This window comes from Panthera leo, chromosome E2, assembly GCF_018350215.1.
Source record: "Panthera leo isolate Ple1 chromosome E2, P.leo_Ple1_pat1.1, whole genome shotgun sequence".
Classification (NCBI taxonomy): Eukaryota; Metazoa; Chordata; class Mammalia; order Carnivora; family Felidae; genus Panthera; species Panthera leo.
The window spans coordinates 38,002,832-38,017,101 of record NC_056693.1 but is presented as its reverse complement, the minus strand read 5'-3'; the positions used below and the strand labels follow the sequence as shown (position 1 = coordinate 38,017,101).

Below are 14,270 nucleotides of genomic sequence, written 5' to 3'. Positions count from 1 at the left end.
AGGAAAAATGTGCTATATTTTCTTTCCGATTTATAATACCTGAAACTCAAATTCTATTCCATTTTTATTTTCTACTTACTCATATATTCCGGGGGGAGAAAACTCAACCCAGAATGAGAACTCCTTGAAGGCAGGGGCCTTGTTTTATTCATCATCCCTGTATGTAACTCCTCTGGAAAATAATAGGGGCTCTGTTTGTTGAATCTGTATGACTGAAAAGCAGCTGAATCTATCCCTGAATGGTACAGTTAGAAAATATGTGCTTGGGGAATGATCAGCATTTTCTGTGACACATTCAATACACTTTTTAATTCATACTGTTTAAATTAAAAAAAAAAAAAAAGCCCTCAGTGTCTTATAGAAACGTCATATTTGCCGGTTTCCTCATAATCATTGTAATAATAATCATACTCTACTCAGCCTAAAGTCACATATACTTCAATTTAAAAATAATGTCTACAATACTATTCCTGCATGGGAAATAAATAACAGTTTAGAGTTGTTTTGATACTGTTTGTGATACTGTTTTTGAGCAGTCTTGAAATTTATGGCTTTAAGAAACAGAGCTATTTTAACCTCCCGCCCCCACCCCTGCCAGCAAGAGAATACTCTGGCAAGCTATTGGAAAGACTCTGCTTTGATCACTGTGAAATATTTCACCCACTAAATATAGTCAAGCACTTATCTTGGAAATAGATGACTGGATTTGGTCAATCTTACCCTACTGTCCGATTCCAGATTTCACCAGTTGTCTTCTCTCTGAATTCTGCACATAAGATTGTTGTGCACCATGCAAGAGAAGAAGAGAAGTTTTGCCATTCAGTTCAGCTCATGTATATTAAGAGACCAAATTGTCAAGATCTAGAGTCTGCAGATAGCTTTACAGGCTGTGCCTCCTTGGGCAAGTTACTTAGTGGCATTGAACTTCGGAATCAATCCTTGTTCTCCCTACATGATATCTTGTCTTCAGCACAAACAGGGCTAATGTGTGAGTGGTAATGGTGGAAGAAAACTAGTAAGCTGTACACGCTTACTGTGTACTGGAGAGTGTCCCTTTCCAAGCTCAGCTTCCTAATCCATTAAGTAAGTATACTGGTACCTACCTACTTCAGAGGAGAAAATAGACCCTTGAACGGGCACCAGCTGCTGTAGCTCCTGTAATCTTATCCACAATGGTGGGGCAGCCTTTGTGCTGAAGGATGTTTCAGCTTTCCTGTGTGTATGTGCACACACGCGAGCACGCACAGACCTGGGTATTAGGGGTGCAGCTTAGGTGGTAGGAGCTTCAGAGTAATTAAATGGACTCAAGTTTTTGAGAATCACGGGCAGTGATTTTGAAGATGCTGAAATCCATTCTGCCTGTGACTTATTAAAATGAGGGAAAATCACAAAGCATCCTTTGGTTCAGTCACGTGTCTTTTCACATTTTACAGCATTCATTCTACAAGCTTTTAAATCCAAATGATTTAAAAGAAAAATAGGAGGGAATAATAAAACAAAACAAAACATCACCATGCCTGAGAAAGCTATTAAAAGAAAAAAAAAAAGCCTAGTTCTCTGTAAACAGGTAGCTCCATCACCTTTCAGCAAGAGTCTTCTTAATTCACACCAGCTGGTCATTTCTGGTTTCCCCTTACTTTCTTGGAATAGCTACTTTTCTTTGAAGCAAATTGCTCAGCTTCTGCAGCTGACTCCCCGAGTTTGGAATTCATGAAGAAGGTAGTAGACCTCCTCCACTGTCTGCTCTTCTCTGTTCTTCCTCCTCAATTTCTTAACCCTTGAACAAATTTAGCTTTCATGGGTAACCTTTGAGGAGGGGCGCTCCCCGAGATAGACGCCGCCTATGAGTTTGGGTGACCTTTGCGAGTAAGTGCGATGGTGTAAGTGGGCAGATAGACTAGAATCCCTGACTTTTACCTTGCACCTAAGCACACAGTGAAATTGACTTTTCAGCAGGACCGGTGGAGGCTGGACTACCATGCCCCCCTATCACCTTTCTCTGAGCATTGATAGCAGTTTTAGTGGAGAAACTGACTTTGTGACTGTTGAGATGCAAATTCTGTTAACAAAGTAGAGCACATTTCTCCTGTACTGTTTCATTTAATCTCTGCAAGGATCCTGTCAGGTGGGCATTTTCATGTCTTCTTTAAAAATAATTTGGAAAATGCTGAGAAAGCTTAAGAAGCTGCTAATATCGCCTAGTTCATAGGAATAAAACCTTATTCAAACCCAGACTGTTAGACTCAAAAGCCAGATATTCTCCCTAGTGAACAATAGTGTCCCATCCTCTGTTGTAATAAATCTGATGAACTTCATGTTTTTTGAACCTATTTTTGTTTTGGAACTTTTGTCTTCCTTTACCATTGGTAAAACTGTAGTTTTATATGTATGTATAATTATAGTTATATGTATGTATAATTCCATATATATATGGAATTAAATAAAAAATACAAATACATAATGAATATATAAATATATAACTACATGTTTATATACATATAAAATATGTGTGTATATATATGTATATACAGGCTATTTAAGTTTTGTTTTTGTATTATTGAAAGGCTTCTGGATTTTGAGAAGCCTTCTTTAGGAAATGAGGCAGTAAGAAACAGGCCTGGCATATTTCTCGTATTGTGTATTTAGAGAGAGCATTAACTTTTAAAATGTAAATGCCTGATATATACTACTTAATATAATTAATGTGTTTAATATATTTAATCCTCACAACCTAATAAATTAGCCACCCACATCATTTTTGTTTTTAAAATAAAAAGAGAGAAAACTTAAATAGGGTGACACAACTAACAAGGTAGTAGTCAAACCAGCTTACTATGTACCAAATGGACAGTGGCCCCTCCTCCAGCAGTGTTTAGGAAGGAAAAACTGAGAACCCGTAGAATACAGGTTTATTTTTGTTGTTGTTGTTAACAATTTCTTCATCCAAAATCAGCAAGAACTACAGATTCTATGCTAATCAACATTCAACCTCTATAGCTCATTTCCTGACACCCTGTGCATTCCATTTGACTGTTGAAACTATTTACTGGTCACTCTTAATGCTTGGAAATGTGACATGACATGCTTTGCACCTGTTATTGTCACAGTGGTCTTCTGAGGTAATGAGAAGTGTTCTCAAAGCCTGCCTTGTTCCTTGTAAAAGGATATACTAAGTAACTTTAAAGACATGGGACTCATATGTAGTAATGTTGCAATAGGAACCTTGTTCTGAACCTTGTTCCGCCTGATCTTAGAGCACCTGCTCTTCCCCTTACACTGTGCTGCTTATGCTCTGTCTACTATTTTAGAGGGTTCCTTCACAGGATTTGGTAACTTAACTCTCTCCTTTGGTTGACACTATCCATGATGTAATTTATCTGGCTTCTCACCTAACTTTTATGTTGCTCTGAGAATTAGATCAGGCATTCACTTTTTCAAAAGAGACCTTCTATGATGGTTGACCTGTGGGCTCCATAACATTTCCCATAGTATAATATCACTTACTGTGCTGTAATATTAATATTCTGTTTTTATTCTGCCACTCCCATTGGACTATGAGATCTGAGAAAGGGGGCTATGTTTTAATCATATTTCAGTTTTCCCAACTCAACACAGTACACAATAAACAACTATAGAGTGCCTTGTATGTCCAAGTAAATCTACTTCTGACCCAGATAATGTGTGGAAGTACTTGGAAATCATGTGAGCAACTAGGTTTTGACTCAGAGTAGAATGACCACTCTGTAAAAAGTTCTGTACTATTTTGACATGAAATTGATCTGCAAACACTCATCTTGAACCCTAAAGTAATCGAAAGGACAGAATATATCCTCTGGACTTTATTTTTCTGAAGTATCTGGAATCTAGAAGATGGAAATCCATTGTACTACCATCATGTTTGTTTCCAATCACCTGTTCTCTCATTCATCAATCTATTACATGGCACCTAATGTTGGTAAGACATTCTTAGATATGCTGAAATACAGACTGATAAAGACAGATAAGTCTTCTATCCTCATGAAGCTCTTACTGTAGTATTTGAGTCTATGGAGCAAGAAAATAAGATAAAACAGTGATGTAGTATGGAGTGACTGGATGATTATATTTGTTTGGATTTTCTGGAAAATAATTTCTGATTGGTGATTTAAAAAATATTGAAATATAATCGATAGGCAGTGTTATATTGGTTTCAAGTGCACAACATACTCAGCAATTGTATACATATTCGTGTTCACAGTGGTGAATACAGTTACCTCTGTCACTGAATTGGTGATTTCGTGTTCACCATGCTAAATAGAGTTACCTCTGTCATTGAGTTGGTGATTTATTTTCAAGCTATGAATGACAAGAAGAGACCAGCCTTGGAAAGATAAGAGGAATTAATGCAAATACCTTAGCAGAGAATAAGGCGAATTTGCTAGAGGAACAGAAAGGAATGTAGAGTGGCTACAGAGTGGTGAACTAGGAGTACAGTGGTATGAGATGAAGTTGGAATGTAAGACCAAGGTTAGGTAACAGGTTTTTATGGACTGAGATGAGGAACTTAGCTTATGTTCTAAATGTGACAGGTGGGGATTGAAGAGTTTTTGTTGTTGTTTTGGGGGTATTGAAGACTTTTAAGTGAGGGGCAACAACATGTGTGTGTGTGTGTGTGTGTGTATGTGTGTGTGTGTATTGCACAGTTTACAATATGCCGAATGGACATTAAGGTGGGAAGAGTAGAAGAGTGGAGACCATCTGGGTGACTCTTATGTCGTCCAAATAAGGGGTAGTATTTCATTGGTCTGAGGATGTGAGTCACAATGGAGATGAGAAAACAGGATAGTTTAGGGATATTGTTGAGAGAATGAGCCAGTGCTACTTTCTTTTTGTACATAGAACTTATGAGAAAAGGGGTCAAGGAAGTCTTGTAGGTTTTTGCTTTGAAAAATGGGTAGATGCTATTACCATTTACCAAAATGAGGATCAGGTTATGGGCAGAGGAGAGGTCAAGGTATTCAGAATTCTGCTTAGCTCATGTTAACATTGAGGTTCTTTGAAATATTCATGCGGGAATGTCACACACAATGTTGGATATTTGAGTTTGAGAACCTCAAGATCATTCATTAAACATGCACATTATTGTGTCACTGACATTGTCGTTAGGATGAGATTGCCTAAGGAAAGTGTGTAAATAGAAACAGGAGATCAAGGAGACAACTGTGGGAACTTCAGCCTTTTGAGTTCTGGAAAAGGAGGGCACATCAGCAGAGGAGAGGAAGAGTGTGCACCTGGAAAGTGAAATGCTTTGGACACCAAGAAAAACAAAGTGTTTCAAGGAGAATATGACTCTTTGTTTTACCTGCTGTTATCATTATTTTAATTAAAATAATTTTGAGTCAAAGATGGAGCTATTTGAAAACACTCTTTAAAGAAATCTTAACTTTCCAGAAAAGGGAAAAAAATGGCATTAGTCACATTTATAGGCCACCTCTGGAAATTTCACCATACAACCCAAACTGTCTTTTCAATCTGTACATGAATAAAATGAGAACCAAAGATGAATGTGGTCTGCCTCAGGTGCTTATTTTTCTTGTGGATTATGGCATAATTATTTGAAAACGGTGTTGTAGTACTGTCAAATTATTGTGTCTTTTTCTCTGTTTCAAGTTCACCTTGAGTGAATTTCGTATGCCTTTAAAATGATACAAGAGTAACATGCTCACTTAAGAGTCCCATATCTTCCAACATTTTATCATTATTAGCATTATTGTTACCTTTATGGTAATTGTTATGCATGTGTTTTGCTTGTCTTCAAGATCTGGGACTCCCCAAAACTTGAATTTGTAATTCTTGAGAGATCGACAAAGACAGGGAAGAAAGCATCTTTTGGGGTGTTACATATGGCCTCTTCCTGCCAGGAAGTTGTTGTTGAATCAGCCATGGTTACCTCAGACCCAGGGAGACTTAAGGGATTCCAGCAGCCTGTGTTCTGGGCCTTTTTTAAGGTAAAAGAACCCATTAGCACGGTTTTCCCCTGCAAGGCTGTAAACTCTGGCCCTGGTGAGGAGCACACATATTCAGAAGCCAATTCGGGCCAGTAATGAGATCTTTAATGTGCAAATAAATATTAGATAGGGCAAAGAGCACACTATGATTAGATGCTGTGGTGACTCATTTATGTTGATGTGCAATGTTTGACGTAACAAAGATGTAAAAGGAGGTAAGAGGGGCATGTATTATTTTTAATACATTCTTCATTTTTGTAAAAAAAATCCGTGAACTATCCAAGAAATATAACTGAAAGACTGATTTTTGTTTTCTCCTTGGTGTTTATTATTTTGGATGTGGAAAAACTGGTAAAGAAGGAGCTAGGCTGAGTAAGGGAATGCACCTTTGTTTATGTGATGTTGGAAGGGAAGTGTTGGGAGGAGGGTGATGGTTTGTGAGCCAGACATTTCTGGCTTGACTCCTGGCCCCATCACTTAAAGTCTGTGTGCTCTTCCATAAGTTTCTTAATCTCTTTGGGTCTCAGCTTCTTATCGATGCAGTGTGACAAATAATGTTTATGTCCCTGGACATGGCAGATATTTAGTTAGTGATAGCTATTTACAATATTGTTTTATATCTTTCTCCAAATTACGAGCCTGTTAGTCTTTTCCTCTAACTTTATGTGTAGCTAGAGAGGCAGATCTATTTGCATAGCCCATCATTTTCAGATTATAGTAGGGCTTGGTATTTAGCTTTTTGGTATTAAAGTCAATTACAATTGATTTATTAGCTACTAGGAAGGTGCAATATAAATAATAAACTTGAAGGTTATAGATAAATTATGTTTTTAATTGGCATGCTAATAAATTATAATGTCATGGTATGAAGTAAGTAGCTGAATTCTTCAAACATCAGAGAAGTCACCTGATGAAAATGTTTAATAAAATTAAACTTAGCTGTCAGAATAAAATATGCCAAGGAAGAAAAATAATCCCCCCATCTCTCTAGTTAATTTGAATTTAGAATTATGTCTACAGATCTATACTTTAATAAATCTGGAAGATCCAGAAATCATTTTTTTTCCTGATTATGTAACAATAAACTTTTCCCAAAAACTTTTTTCTCCTTGAGATAGGTAAGCCATATTTTGTTTGCAAATATCCCTTGAAATTGGAATGTGCGGCTTAACTCTTAGTAGAAACAACTTGAATTGTTATGATAAATGGAAGAATTTTTTTCATACCTCTTCATCTTTCTGGATTCAATACCGATATCCATATTTGAAGCAAGTTCTAAAAAGTGTTTGGTATTTGATAAATAGCATCCCCTCTGGGAACTGAGAAACTCAGAAGAATAGATGAGGCCCTCATCCTAGATGAGACATTGGCTTCTTGCTTAATTTTCCTTGGCTTCCTTTTTTTGTTTGTTTGTTTTTCTGAGTGACAGAAGGAAATGTTTATATCGTACAGCTACTTATAATAGTATAATGACTAACATTTATTAGATGCTTACTAAATAGCTTGTACAAATGCTAAACATTTTACATATATTATCTCATTCAGTTTTAACAAACAACCCTAGGAGATCTAAACTAGCATCATCCCATTTTTGGATGAGCAAATTGCTCACGGTCATGTGGTATATAGATAACAGAGCCAAGGACACAGGCAGTCTATTGCATGCTTAACCTCAATTCAGAACTTCCACTTTTGATGAAAACCCCTTAGAGATAATGATCTTTGGACATTGGAGTGATTTTGCTCACCTGTGATTGTTAAAAAGGGGTTACCAGGTAGATGCCCTTGATGTTTTCATTGTCAATTTAACTATTTGCTATTACCTTACATTTAAATATTACTCTTCAGCTGTTTTATTTACTGATAGCAACCTTTAGGAATTTTATTTACAATTCTCAGAGATGTGGCCAAAGCACAGAGCCTTCAGTTCTGTTTCAAGCAGAGCAAAACAGAAAACAGGGATATATATCTTCTGCAGTCAGAGAGAGAGGCCAACAGGGGTGGTAGGGAGGGGAAAGGGGGCTCCTCATTAATATCTAACTGCAAGGAGTGAATACTTCGAATTTTATGTATTCTTCTCCCTGAATGAACTACCGCAATTCTGAGATGACTGGTAAGAACATGGAAATCATGTATATTGTAAAATAAGTGTAATTTGGGATAACGGGGTAATTAATTCATTCCTCATCAACTTGTCTGTAGCTACTGATGTATTACATAGATCTGTGCTTTAGTAGGAATTGGTGAGATAAACACTCAGTGAAATCATTTTATATATGATTGGGGAATTTTTTTTTTTTTTTTTTTTTCGGAATGACTTTATCTTGATGATGCAGTGTGAGGTGTTGTACTTTTCCAGGGCATCAATGAAATACGGAATTGTACCATTTGTCTCTTTTAAACCAATTTAATTCCATTACATTTAATAATATTTAGTACTTATGGAGCATCATCTCCTTTCAAATGGAAACATTAACTGTTGTAATTAATTCTCTGAGCACTTCTCCAGGCTTAAAATATAAATAGACATAAAGGAAGCAATTAGAAACAGGTGTGCCCTTGATAAAGGAAGGGAACACAATCAGATGTTCAGCCTCTGACTCAGGACTCCTGGGTTCAGTTAGTGCATGTAGAAGGTTTTTTCTTCAGGGAGGCAAGCAGTTCACTAAATAGAAATTGCAGCATATATCTGAAGCTGGACTCATTGGAAGATTTCTGGGTCCCTTTATAAGATGTTGTGAATAAAGTTCTATCATTAGTAAAGGTTTGAAAATAGATAACATTATGGGCGCCTCTCCATGCTGAAATGCTAGGATTGTTTTTTTGTTTTGTTTTGTTTTGTTTTAATTCTATGAGGAAATTGGATTACTGGGTCTCTGCTGTTCACTGTCTCTGGCTTATGCCAATTTGTCAAGGTCTTAAGAAAAGGTGTGTGTAGGGGGGATGGGTGGTGGGCAGGGGATAATGGAAGCCACAGATGGTTAAAAAAAAAAAAGTTGTTACTTTGGTCACTTGATAGCCCACTTGGAGAATCATCATCTCCCTGTTGAACGATAACTCAATAGGTCAGTTTGATTCCTTCTAAAACATGGACCTTAGCATTCCCCATTGTCCTTTCACTAAAGGACAATTTCCTTCTGTCCTCAGGAGAAAACATCCAGGCTCCCACTCATGGCACAAGACATGCCATGATAAACAGCTCCTTGTTCTTCATTGCCACGTCTTTGAGAACCATAAGACCAGAACCATGGTTTAAAGTCTCACACATATAGTAGTTACAAATTCACATTTCATGAAGACCACCCACTAACACTTGGACAAGCAGTGCTTCACCCAAAAGCAGGGTCACATGGTTTTCAACCCTGAGTAAACATCAAAATTACCTTGGAGGCTTAAAAATATCATTTCTTGCGTCCCACCACAATCTACTAATTCAGAGTATACAGAAAGGGGAGGCTCCTCGGCGTTGGGTATTTTACAGATCCCGTAGAGACAGGTGACTTCAGTTTGCCTCCAAATTTTAAAACCACTTCAGTATAACAAAAAGTAATATTACTTAGAAGTTAAGAATAAGGGCTAGAGAATTAGACAACTCGGGGGTTCTTTATGTGTTCCTAAATGAATTTTTAATTCAGTATTTATATAGAGACAGAGCAGGACATTGAAAATGATCAGAAAAGTAGGACCCCTGGTGGCAGACCTTAGGTTTGTCTCTTGTGCAGAGCAGTCAAGCTAGTAACCTCCACTCTAAGGGTATCCCACTCCACAAGACAGAAGCCTTCTGATTACCTGGATCTATTGTCCTTAGATACTAGTAGGGAGATAATTCATCAATACTTGAACATTCCTCTTCGGGAAGCGGGTCTCGTGTGGCGTCTCACGTTACTCTTGCCAGCGACATGCATCCTCTTCCTGATGGAATTGTGATAAATCTAGTGTTTTTAATCTTTTTAGAAAGCCGTTGATATTTTGTCAGTCCTTATCTACTAGCCTTAGTTGTGCGGATTAAATGAAGCAACAGTAATAAAGCACCATGTCTGACATTGTTAAATGTTAAATACATGTTGGCTGTTGTTATTATTTTTATTTTCAGCACTATGTATCTAATTACCTTAGTGCCTCAAAACTGTGATGCTCTCATTACTCATTATTTCTGAAATGCCTTGTTCTTCTCTTACCAGGAAATTTACAGTTAGAGCTAACACGGTGTAAGTATTTATAATGTAATGGGCACTGCCTTAAGTCCTTTATATATATTTAGCTTATTTAATATTTATACCTATGAGGTAGGTCTTGCTATTGCCCCCATTTTGGAGAGAAAGACACTGAGTCACTAAGAGGCTATGTACCTTTTTTAGGATACAGCTAATCTGTGGTGGGTTTAGGATTTGAACTCAGAAGTTTTGTTTCCAGAGTTTGTGCTGTGAATCTTTACAAAACTGATTCTCTCATGCTCCTAAGATTTAGCTCCCAAGTATTATGACCATGTGAATCCATCATAGACATCTTCCTGCCTAAGAAAAATGACCTATTTTCTCCATTGTTTCCTATACAGATGAAAACTGTATATATAATACTATACTGTGTGCATTCCTTTTTCAAGGAACACATAGTCCAGTGCAGGAGCACACATGTGTCTAATTGAGTTGAGTGTCTTTAGTCCATGGTAGAGTTTTGGGCATATACTGGAAGCTCAGCAAGTGTTAACAATAGAACCAAAGAAGAGAGTGAAATAGTGAACTCACAGGAAATAGAAAATTATATCAGTGTCCAAGAAATAAGAGATTTCTTCCTTCCTGTCTAATCAAGGGTATGTAAGTATGAGTTGCCAGCCATGGTGGCGATGGCGGTGAGGACATTTAATTGTATATTTTCATTTTTTTGAAGTTAAAGAACAGTTAATACACAATGTTACATATGTTTCAGGTGTATAATAGCATAGCGATTGGACACCTCTGTATTTTATGCTGTGCTCTCCACAAGTGTAGCTACCATCTGTCACCATACTATATTTTCATTCTTGATGATGTATTATTGAAGTCCAGAAACAGTTGTAGTTATGTATTTTCAATGATATGCCACTGTCATTCATCACTTCTAAATCCCCCAGAATTCATCTACATAAAGTTGTTTTTGCGCCTAATGGAAATTTAATGAAAATGAATAGGTTACTTCATTTCATCAAAAGTAATATGATGACTGTATTTTTCTGGTTATGCATCATACATGCACATCTTCAAGTTTACTGATGCATTCCAAATAGAACAATTATATCCTACTTTTACATTTATCATGCTAGCTTAAAGCATATAGACTGTAGCTGTCTTACTTTTGGCTCTTCTGAAGTTAGCCTGCAGGATTTTGGTACATTCTCATTGACAACATCATCTAATGGGGAATCCATAGGTAATTCATCTCCGCTCTGATGTAAAGATAGCATTCCCTGTGGCCGTGGGATTTAATGCAAAAGATGATAGTTAACATTAGTGTTAACAAATTCAGCTTGTTCCCAGTAGTCAATCCTCTCGGCGGTTTCCTATCTGGATGGCATACTGTGGACGTGGTGTGGGACCTAATGCCGGAATCACATCCTGTAGTTGCTGAAGCTTGCATTTTTTTCCCTGTAAAGCTTCAGGTGACAATCAGACTTAAATTCTCTGAGGATTTTAGTGCTGGTGATCATCTGATAATTCTACAAGCATGTCTTGAATACCAACCATACATGAAGTCTTGTATTCAGTACCAGGTATACAAAGATGAGTGGGATGTGGATAAGAGTTCAAATCCATTTTGAGGGAGGAAGACAGTCGCGGTACTCATAATCAAGTAATAACAACCATAGCTTCCGCTGGGTAATGTAAGGCCATGTGCTGGACATGTACCTCTCAAGAGGGTTTTCTTTTTTTTAATTGACTTTATATTTTCCTGTCTGAAAAACTGTGATAGAAGTAAATTCTTTAAAGCGAAATAAATACCATATGTACTGGATCACACATGGGTTGTCCACAAGTCGTATTCTTCTTTAACTCTATTTTTTTTAATGTTTATGTATTTATTTTTGAGAGAGAGAGAGAGAGAGAGAGAGAGAGACAGCACAGCGAGGCAGTGGCAGAGAGAGAGGGAGACAGAGAATCCAAAGCAGGCTCTAGGCTCTGAGCTGTCAGTGCAGAGTCTGATGTGGGGCTTAACTCAAGAACTGTGAGATCATGACTTGAACTGAAGTTGGACGCTTAACCAACTGAGCCACTCAGGTCCCCGTATAAGTCATATTCTTAAGTGATAGGATACAAAAGAGTAAAGTGTCCTTACTGAATCCTGACTTTAAGCTTCCTCTTATTTTTATCCTTCAGTTTATACTAACTAGTGTAGAGTCACCACTTACTCAAGGGGTCAGGGAGGCCCTTTATTGAGCCAGGACTTGAAGGATATCTGGTAGTTCGTTTAGATTCCCAGATACATCCTATGTACCCGCACTAAACCTACCTTCTGACATACGTTGCCCCTATGTCCACTGGGCAGGCTGGCATGCCTCGGGTATTTCACAGGCAGGGCTTTAGTGTTCTGGAATTTAGATAGGCTGTTTGGCTCACTCTGGGCACCACTCAGTACTTCTGGACCATATGGGCTGAAGCAACTTCATTCATTCAGGTACTGTCTCCTTACTTTGTGGCATATGCCAGCACCATCCAGAAACACCTCTGTCACTGATCCAATCTGAGCACTGTAGATGATTTCTGCCCTCACTCAAGCAATGTTATCTCTACAATCACAGGTTTTGATGTGTTCATTGCCCTTTCCATTCAGAGAAAAAATAATCCATACATTTAAAATTGTTCTGTCTGTACCACTTAAAATTAATTAGGGTATCTCTCTTCAGGAAATACAGATGTAATCCAAAATAGACTAGACCATATAAAATCTTAAAGTAGGAGAAAAAAATTCCTAGAACTCTGTTCCTTTTGCTACATGTGAAAGTTGAAAAAAATAAAAAGCAAAAACCCAGGCTTGTAGAGTTAATTAATTTCCCCAATATTTATCCCAATGAATATTTCTCAAATTTTACCATGCCTTTCCATTTTTGCTGAAACCACCTTAAGCTGTATTTCCATATTTCATTGCCTGATTTATTTCACCATGTATTTTTAAAATTTTTTTTAATGTTTATTTATTTTTGATAGAGAGAGAGAGAGAGAGACAGAGCATGAGCGGGGGAGGGGCAGAGAGAGACGGCGTCAACAGAATCCAAAGCAGGCTCTAGGCCTCGAGCTGTCAGCACAGAGCCCAACCTGGGGCTTGAACTTACAGACCGCGAGATCATGATCTGAGCCGAAGTTGAACGCTCAACCGACTGAGCCACCCAGGCACCCCTTCACCATGTATTTTTAAAAAAAGTTTTTTTTGATGTTTATTTTTAAGAGACAGAGTGCAAGCGGGGGAGGGGCAGGGAGACAGGGAGACACAGAATCCACATCAGGCTCCAGGCTCTGAGCTGTCAGCACTGAGCTGTCAGCATAGAGCCCGATGTGAGGCCCGAACTCACAAACCCCAAGATCATGACCTTAGCCAAAGTCGGAAGCTTAACAGACTGAGCCACACAGGAGCCCCATCACCATGTATTTTTTTAAATTTAATTTCTAAAAATTTCTTTCCTGATTTCAAGATGATACTCTTTCAATCAGTTTTCCACAGTGCAGTCTGAGTGATATTTTTAAAACACGTATCTGGACATGTATTCTCCTGCTCTAAATCCCTCATTAACTTATCCAAACACCTTTGGGTAAAAGTCTAGTATACTTAATATGTCTATAGGATGCCCACAAACATACCACTACCTAAAAAATCAGCCTCTCCTCTTTACACACTGCTCAATATCCTCTGCTCCCCAACCATACTGGACCTATTGTGGTTTCTTGAAACTGTTCAATTGATGCTGATCCTCTCAGTTTGGTACACAGTGGGGTTGATTGTAAAGGAAAAGGGCTTTAGACCTAGATTTAAAGTTGGCTGTCCATTTTCCCTTTGTCTGTATTGGTGTATATTTCAAATGAAGAGGGTCTTACTCTCAGGTCGTTATGAATAAGAAAGAGGACAACTTCTTCAGTAGATGGAACTTCTTTTTTTTTTTTAAGTTTATTTTTATTGATTTTGCTAGAGACCTAGTAAGTGGGGAGGGGCAGAGAGAGAGGGAGACAGAATTGCAAGAGCCCGATGTGGGGCTCAAACTCAGGAACCCTGAGATCATGACTTGAGCCCAAATCAAGAGTCAAATTCTTAATCAACTGA

At 37.8% G+C, this 14,270-nt stretch overlaps 1 protein-coding gene across 3 annotated transcripts in view; it reads left to right on the top strand.

Moving 5' to 3' along the window:
* The window catches only part of CDH8 (cadherin 8), a 412,814-nt gene that overhangs the window by 132,576 nt on the left and 265,968 nt on the right, over positions 1-14,270 (top strand). The gene's annotated exons all lie outside the window — the stretch shown is intronic.